Consider the following 10,197-nt stretch of genomic DNA (forward strand, 5'->3'; position numbering starts at 1 on the left):
GAATTTTCACCATTTTTTAAACTAATCATTATTTGCTAGATTGGATATCACAGAATAACATTTGGATTGTTTACACTAATAGTAAAAAAATCTGTCCATCGTTTATAATAAAGGCATACTGAGCTCAAATAGTTTGAACTATTTTGGGATAGACCCTGACCAAATAGTTTGATTTTATGATTGACTTAGCGAGAAAAGTTTGTAATTTTGTTAATCAATATATCATGCATTACTCTAGTTCCAACTTTAAAGTATTTTTGGCACCTAATGTGTGATAAAGGTTCAAAAAGATTCCTTACTATTCAAAAGAAATACCTAAATATCAATATTTTACTTTGATATATATTTTCACAAAATTATCAAAAAGTTGGTTCCATTTAATATTGGCAACTTAAAAATTGGCATTTTGCGCATACCACATGATAAACTTTAAATAAATATAGCTGGATTCCACGGAAGGAAACCAGATTCTGTAATTCATACCAAATGATTCATGTTTTAAGAAAACAACCTAAAATTTTCGTACTTTTCAGGGCATAATATATGATATCCGCCGATTATATCTATACATGCGCGCTACTTTTGAAACATTTGTCTCTTCAGGCAAGGTCTTTAAATCAGAAAACTGTTGAATTTCATTCCATTTAAAGAGAGAAAAAATATTCATTCGGTTCCTATTGTTCGTTTGCTTCGGTGAAATGCCCCGTCACTTAATACTTTGACTATAAATAATTTACTTAAGGAATAAGATTTCTGTACTTCATTTTCCTTCCAAAGCTACCATTCCTATTCTGATAAAACCGAAGCCATCTCTTTACTGAACTCTCCTATCTCTTCGAAACTCATTTTAATCTGGGAACACGCGCCGCCGTCTGGCTTACACAGACAGCAAAGGGACAGTATAGAAAGAAAAAATTCAGGATGAAAAAGACTTTCCTTTGCTTGCTATACAGAAGCCATCTTTCCCAGTCTGCATTGAAAAATAGATTGAGCCAAGGTACATGCGGAAGGGTCGAGTATGATTTTATTTCCTGTCTCTTACATGTTTCTAATAGGAGGTGTCTTTATATTTTTCCAGAAGTCATACCCAGCCGTAATGTAGTTTGCCTACGCAAAGTTTTCTTAAGCACCCAATCCTTCTAGAATAACGTGAATTAACATGCAATAAAGCGACAATAAACTGCATCGATTGGATTATTGTTTTAATTGTAGCTAGATGAATAAGTTTTCTCACTGAAGGAATAGATAATATTTGAAGTTACTGCCACAATTTTTCAGGTGATACAAAGAAAAAGGTACATTAATGCTATCCAGTTACATATATAGAGACTCAAGTGCTATTTTTCCTCTTTATTCCATAAGCATTAACTATCAATTTTTGCATGATCCACTTTTAATAACACTCTATAATTATACTACAACTCGCCAGTGAAATCCATACTCCACAGCAGTTTGAATTAAGTTTACTCCACTGATGACGTGATAAGTTTAGCGAAATGAATATTAATGATGATATGGTAGTGTTTATTTCAACATGAATGCATTTTAGGTCCAGGGTTTTTCACGATATCCTCCGTCTCCAATCTGAGTGGGCAAAAAACGTTGTAGCGTATTATATCCTAAGTTTGAGAGATATCCAGATATTTTTCACTGACCTATATCTGGTTGAATGGAGTACCCTTTTAATAACTGAAAACCTTTCATATCTTTTGCCTTTCATACAATTCACACAGCAATGCTCAAACGAAAAGTTCTTCTCTTGAAATTATATCAGGAAAATGCACGAATACATGTGGCATCCCTTTCCATGGCTATTTGATTAAATGGAATAAGGAAATCCATCATTATAATTGTGAAAATAACATAGCAAACAAAAATATCAATGCAAGCGCCAAAGGGAAAGGTTAAAATCGAAAAGCTTTTCCCAGCTCCTACTCTATCCCAGCTGAAAAGTATCCATTTTGCGCCGGAAAAAAATGTTTTTATGGGTGCTGTATCATTTAGGACAATACAATAAATAACGACGCACGAAGAAGTCTCCCCGATGGTGATAGAAAGTATTATCAAGCATGTGAACTTATATTTAATTACGAGGTCCAAAAAGTGTGACAATACATCATAATGAAAGTTGAAAAGTAGCATCCAAAATTTAAAATCTGTGACTGGTATATTTGATCTTACGTACGTACATATTTGAAATAAAACCCTCTAGATATCGAGCTAATGATACATAAAATAGCGTTAAAGCATTTTTATCGTTACTACGTTATTTAACTTCTCAGTTTATTTTATTTTCTAACGCAACCCATTACACCATTCTAAAAACAATACCCTACTACGCAGTGGTAAAATTAAATATTCGATTGGGTACTGTCTGCTTCTTCCCGTCATCATGAGCCACGTTATAATGAATTTTTGGCAATTGTCAAATATAAGGGCGACTCTCGATAGCAAAATTTGAAAAAAGCATTAAACGAATGTAGAATAATGACATTAGTGATAGACAAAGATTCCATACTGCCCATTAAAATTTATTTTACTAAAGATGTAAACTTTCACAATTTAAAAGCTCTGACTGGTAAAGTTGATCCTACGTACGTAACATATTGATGGCTAAGTTCTTAAAATACGTATCTCAAATTCGGCCGGTTTGAGACAGGTATCTTAAAAAATGTGTAATAACATTAAAAAAATAAAGTACCAGCAAAAAAAAAACTTTGTTGGCAAATGAATGCTTCATTTTCAGTTTTATGAACTTTTGGCTTTTAATTTCAGTCTACAATAAAAAATATTAATCGTCATTTTTGCTCTCCTGAAAATTTGCTATTTTGGATATACGTGTTGTTAGAACTTAGCCATCGATATGTGAAAAAAAAACCTCTAGCTCTACATGGGGGACCTAATGTATAGAAGAATTAATCTTAGTCAGGTTAACTGGTGTATTAAAATAGGCACATAAGATGTAACTATACGAAACCCTGGTCTTGTCTATTTTAATATGCAAGTGAGCCTAGCAAAGTTATATTCTTTTATTTGCAATACAGTTTTATTAGCTTTTAGAAGCATTTACTTTTATGTGCGCTCATTGACTGCAGTTCAAAAAAAGTGTAATTTTCTTAAAAATGATATATTTTTCATAATGCGTACCTATTAGCTCTGAAGTTTCATCAAAACTTCCACATGCTACTAATTCAATAATTTTAACTACATCAGATTCGTCGGGTACATGATCGCAAGGGAATCGGTAATTGATGATAATTGCATGCCAATCGAAACAAGTGTTGTTGAGCTGTGAAATAATGAGCAATGCGAAATCTTCAATATAATAGTCAGACGGATTTCTTTAGATAATTAGAAAATAATAATTTGACATGGGTAAAGGATACGACTACGCAGTTTCAATTGAAATTCTTGTTTGACTGGTGGGGTTATACATCGGAATTCGAGAATTGCTTATAGGCACATAGTCCTCCTGCAGCATAAAGCTCAGACATTGTTCTCCTTTGCCACCACCAGCCATAGCATTAGTTGTAGAAGATTTCCGTTGCTATGACAACAATCAAAAGGCCTCACAGCATCCATTGTTTTTTTTTATAAATATTATCCTTCCAGCCCGCTGGGAGATTTGCTCTACAAAGCTTACTTGGAAGACATAAAAAAGCAATGACAATAAAAAAGCACCTTCACGCATTACAAAGCTCCTATTTCGACCTTCCTCCATATTCACGCGCCTTCATGGAGCATGGAGAGATGCTATCAAAGAATGGGGGTGAAGGGGTTTTCGGAGCTGAGGAGATTACCCTATGGAAAGGCGTGATAGGGAAATAGGTGGCTAGAATGAGAATACCTCTACAGCACACGCCACGGGGATGAAGCAGGGAGAATATTATTGGATGCTACTAGGGGGGTTGTGGAGGGAGGGGAGAGGGGTAGATGCACGAGTGGGGGTTGGGGTGGTTAGGAAGGGGAGGGAGAGAGAGCCGGTTACTTGTTGCCGGGGCAACAACAGGATTCATATCCCAAGCTCTTGAAGCCCGGACTCCTCTACCCTCCCCCCTATCTCACTCCAAGCCGTCCGGATTCCACTGCTCCCAGAGCCCACCTTCGATGTAGTGCTAAGGGCCCAGTCGTCGTTTCAGCCCGGTTCAACTCTCCCCTCCCCTCACCACACTCGGAATGGCGAAGAATTGAGATACCGAGGAGACAATGTGCACTCCATTTCAGAATCGGTAGCGAGCGATTATGCGCGGAGGTAGAAGCTGCGTGATTGTGTAGCACATGAATAGAATTAGAAGGGGCTGAGATCATTATTTTGTACTTTCATGAGGCGAACTCCCAGAATTTCGGGCCAGGAAACTGGGTCACAATATCAAAAAATTGAGTACGTTTCACATGAAAATTGCGAATCTATTGACTTGAAAAAGGTGCTGGTAGAGTTCCTTTGTGAACTTGCTTGAAAATTATTTCTCCCAAAAAGTTAATTTATTAGTTAATATTTTATTAAATTTTACAATGTGGACTTAAAACTTGCAAAATTTCATCTGAACATCAAAATGCTACTTATTCAATAGAAATTACCTGGAGGTATTTCAAGCATACATAGCATACATAGGCGGAATAAATGCTTTATTATAAAGAATATGTCTAACTACGGGTTAGCCATTAGTTATAATATACTTTAAATTTTTGTTTTTTAGTTTAAATATGTTTTATTCAATTTATTGAAATAATTACCAGGCGAAATGTAAATAAATTAACACATTCCTTATTACGTATCACTGTTACCCCTATTCCTGCCTGAGACATCCCCAAGTAAGTCTTTTAAACAAGAAGCGTATGGATTTCCAGAATTTTAAGCAAAAACTCGCTCCCAAGCTTCAAAAAGTGTGCGGAAGTATCAAGTGAATGCTACAAAAAATATTTTGACACTCGTAGGATTCATAAATGAACTGAAATATTCCTTATTATACAGTATTAATACCCCCTATTAGCACATGATTAAAATGGTCTTTGAAAAATAATAGCATTAACTTTGATAATTTTTAAAATCACAAACTTGTCAACAAATGAAATAAAAGATAATCAGCGATCGGTAAATTTCGAGATTGTATTATAAATTACAATATACATGGCTCTTAATATCATGTCACAATTTTCGTTGCACTAAAAGGCGGGCACTAAAATAGCATCAAAATATTTATTTATTATTATATATATATTTATATAATAATAATAATAATAATATATTATATATATATATATATATATATATATATATATTATTTATATTTATTTAAATATTATCGTATTTATTTAAACATCAATAAGTTTACACTCTTAATAATTGGGGCTATTCAAACAGCAATCAAATAAGCCAAGAAAATTTAATTTCAAGAAAAAACAGAACCACTGTTGCTAGGAATTTTAAGCAGAAAATATTCCTATTTCCCCTAGCATGTATCTTATATTTTTTACTAGCGAATATTTTATACCCATGCAGAATATTTTCAAAGAATACAACTAATAATTGTGCAATGAGTAAAACTCTTCATCGCACAAATGAAGCTCCAGGAAATGATATCATTATTAAATGGGTTCCCTAATTGAAAGAAAGATAAACTTTTAGATTTTTAGAAAAAACACGAAGGCTCCTCCATATTTTTTGTAGGAATTTGTTAAAATCTCAATATATGACGATGCGAAAGAGTTTAATAAGTAAATGCAAATATTTTCCTGTGGGAGGCATTTGTGGTCGATCCTCTGCAACTTATTTTTAGCTAATTACAAGATACCGGAGCAGAAAAACACCCTATCATGAGATTTCTTGTGAAGAATAAGGCCCTAATGCCAGCATTCGTAAATTTGAATGCGACCAAAACGAATAAATGGATAGGGAAAAAAAGTCGTCAAGGAGAGGGCTTGCTAGAGAAGTATGAAATTTTGTCGGGGCAACGGGAAAACATTTTGAGAATCTGAATTCTTTCCATTCATAAATCTATTTCCATGGAAACCAATGCTCACGCTGGCATATTAAATCGTAAGAACCTCCAAGGTATTACCGCCAACGCTACCTCTAGTGGCTTGGGTGTTTATTTTTTTTTATCTCCCGTGCAATTCATAAACGTTAGCGTCATGTCTTTATGATTGGAAAAAGGCGGACTCCCCCAACTCCTCCTGGTCTATTTAACCTTCTTTTATCCTCCCTTGCCTCGCTCCTCAATGCCATGCAGCAAAGCTCTCCGCTCTGTCTTCGCTCCATTTCATAAGCAAACCACTTCGCTGATCGCTGGGGAAAGGGGTGATTTGGGAATTGCGCGCGTGTCGAGAAGCCGAGAGAGTGGTGTTGGGGTGAGAGATAGGATGGTGTGAGAACGGTCCAACAATAACGGAGTTGGGGAGTTGTTCGAGGTGGTATACTAACTTGGAGAGAAAAGCTAAAAAATCTCAACAGTCGATCCTCTATCTCGTAGCTGGAAACGATAAATATAATACTACATCCATGATAAAAATATAGAGCATAAAATATAAGAATGATTATTTAAATGTTTGTTTTCCAGCGTTGATACATCAATGAGAAAATGTTTGCTTTTTGTTCAAATATACTCGTAATAGGCTAGACTTAGCAAGTCGCTAATAAGCGATGTGTTCATATTTGCGATCGGTAACATAATAAAATACAAATGAGAAAAGAAAAAAACGACATTTAAAAGTGTAATATTCTCTTAAAAAGTATTATCATGATAAATGACTCGTAAAAAGTGAACAGAAAGTACGAAAGAGAAAAGGAGAAGTTGCAGCGATATTTCGCCGTAGTAGTGCACCTTCATAAGACGATATACTCCTCATGCACGACCGGCAATATTTTCCCTTTTTTTCTAAACTATTCGTGCATCATAATGTAGGTTATCATATTCAAATTCTCAGGGAATATAGACTAGACCCTAGTCAACATGCACCTGCATTTCCAGTGTGAGAATATCAGTTTTTTGTGAATAATGAGGTAAATATTCATATTTGGGAAACGTAAATATTGCCTTTATGGACCCTGAAATTTTAAGTGGCATTTTCGCGGAATAACTCCAATAGAACTTATAAATTATCTTGAATTTTTCATATTAAATGATGCAGTCTCTTACCAAGAATTAGGCATAGTTTCATATTATCCATACAGGTGGTTAATGATATCGTATTAAAAAGTCCTGAAAGTTTAAGGTAGCAACATGTTATTAAAAAAATGGATAGGAAAAAATGCGACCAGTTAGCAGTCCCATTGTGATATCAAACGTATTAAAGAGGCTACTGTGCTTGGGAATGGGATTAATATTGCAAAATCTAGGAATACGTGATTCTATGACGGGTCTTATTAGAACATTGTGTTGATACAGTTTGTTTTAATTGCGCCCATTTCATTTGATAATTTTATTTCCAATAACTTCAATTCTCATTAAAAATAAAGCATCAAGATTTCACAAAAACTATGCATCAATACTACATATGATCTCAGTTATGAAATTGGGGTTTCAATGTTGGCCCAGGCTTTTGAGAACTAGGGTGCAGAAAAATGCACAGTAAAGTATACCCTATGTATTCCGAAAATTTAAGGATTGTAATTAAAGTTTCCAATGAATATAGCCCCGTTCAGAGCAACTGAATTCGATGTGATTTGTGTCATCATTTCAATCGAGTATCATCCAAAATCTCTAACATCAATATTCAAATAATATAATCTTAGACTGATCGTCAATCGTGCAAGCGATTCAAGAGTGCTTCATATGGTTGTAGATAAATTCATTGATATTTCATGCTACTCGCTATATCCAAGAATATTGGATCATTTTCAAACTAATGACTATTCCATGTCGAGTTATACCACTTGAAGTTGTTGTGAACGTTAAGCCGCTCTTCTTAAGGGATTAAGTCCATAGTAACGCCACGTTGCCGTAAACGGGGCTTAAAACATCACCATGAAAGAGTAAATCCGACTGATCGCGAATGATGAGCTCTTCCACGGGGATGCGTACCTCCTGCCTAACGGGTGTTTTATTAATTTTTTGAGGGATTATTTGCATAAAACCTATGGCATCACTTTGAATACTTCAGGGCACATGAAATAAATTACTGTCATTTGATTCCTGTTTCTCAAATGTGTTACGTTTCGCTTTTACCCTCCAATTATTTTCTTAGAAAAAATCATTTTTGTGAGTAGACACAGGGAAATGTTGAACAGGATACATACACCCTACTTGCCCTTAGAATTTATTTATGTATTTTTTTTTAATTTTCCACTTCCCTTTAAATAGCGCATAATGGCCTTACAATGGTTTCGAATACCAGAAATACAGTCCAAAGACACCTATGCTCTAGATAGGGCCACCTACTCAGGTGAAACTTGAACCCACGACCTTTGGTTTGGTAGGCCAAGACTTAACCCAAGGCCAACGAGGCCGGTAAATGGAAATTTATATGAGAACGCATAATTGTTATGCCAATAATTAATCCACTAACAAATAAGTTCTATCGAGGTGGAGGTATGTTTACCCTTAAGGAAAAATATTAGGCGGGAGAGAGATAGTGGAATGGAGAATGAAGGCATTAAACATAATCATAGATATCGTATAATGCAGTAACTTTGTGACTGGTGGAATGACCTTGTGACAAGGTGCCTATTTTTCACATTTTTCATTTCGCGCCGCGACCGCTCGTCCCATGAAAGAAGGCATTTTATTTGCCAGACACGCTGCGACATGTTGCGGCAGCCGGATGGAGCTTCATGGGAATGAAGATGGAGCTTCTTAGAGCGTTTAGTTCTTTCTGATGCAATTGTCTGGCAATATTATTTTTTTACTCTTTCGGAATATGAGGGAAATTTTATATCGTGAAAACGTCTCTGTTAAAGACACAACTGAAACGGTATGCGCATTTTTTAAAGAATATGTTTAGGAAAATTACTCTAGAATATCAATTAAATCAATCCATGTTTGCTGAACTTATGAGACAAAAAATGGAATGCATGCATTGTGTGGTGGCTTTGTGACATGTGAGCTTGTCACAAAATCACCCCGCCATGGTTATAGGGTAACTTTTATCAATTTTCTTTTGTGTTTGCAACACTGAAAGGAAGATGAAGACTTATAAAAAGAAGTTGGGTGCAAGGACCTAAAGAAATTACTGCAACCACTAGATGTCGCCCTCAGAGGCGCAGCGAGGAGGGTGTTTTGGGGGATAAACCCCCCCCCCAGAACTCAGAGACATTTTTTAGTTTAATACACTTCACTTAATTAGATTGATATTTCTAATAGAGTAGTGTAATAATTAATATAATGTCCCTCAGAAAGCAGTAAAACTCACCATTTTGAACCATTTATCTAATTCCGCAATTTATTAATCTCGCACCTACCGCTTATCCTAGTGGGTATTCCTTGCCGCCACACATACCGATATTAGTTGCACTTAAACCTCCCTCGGCTTTAATTCCTGTCTGTGGCCTAGGTCGCCATATTCGATGTTATGAAAGTCATTTGGCTTGCAATTTTGTCGGATTGGAAGTAATTAACGTCCGGTAGCCGCTGCACGTCCGTTACGAAAGACGAATTACCCGGTCTGTTAAAGTAAATGATGCAGGAAAACTCAATTCAGGATTCAGGAAGACTTTAATTTTGCCGCTCAGCAAAATGGAAGTTCTCCGAAGACTTTCGAATACCGTCTTCGAAGAGAGCCTGTAGTCACTCGGTGGGATGACTTTGTGACAGCGTTTTCCCTTTATATAGTAATTCATATTAAATATTCAGATTTTTTGAAGACATAATCATTAAAAGGAAGGTTGAAGTTTGAAGGAAAAAGATAGGTGAGAAAGGGAAATTTAAAAACAGTAGCTAAAAATAGTCTGTAAATTTCATGAAAATGTCTTGCAATTTATGTCATCATTTATGCACAAACTATTAAAATCTGCAACCCCTTCAAATATTTTTCTACCTAATCTGATTAATTCAGCCAAAAATTAGGGTTACTAGAAGAAAAAATAAATTTATGATACCGTGTCACTGGACCACCGTGTTTCAAAGTTCCTTTTATGTAAAATTATGTTATGTATGGAATTCCATTCCTCAACATCTGAAAGACATGATGACAGTAGATACTTTTTAAAAAAAGATTTTTCTCCTTCTATTAAAATGAAATTTGATGCTTATGTTAACATAT

The sequence above is a fragment of the Ischnura elegans genome, chromosome 2, assembly GCF_921293095.1.
Source record: "Ischnura elegans chromosome 2, ioIscEleg1.1, whole genome shotgun sequence".
In the NCBI taxonomy this organism is placed as follows: domain Eukaryota; kingdom Metazoa; phylum Arthropoda; class Insecta; order Odonata; family Coenagrionidae; genus Ischnura; species Ischnura elegans.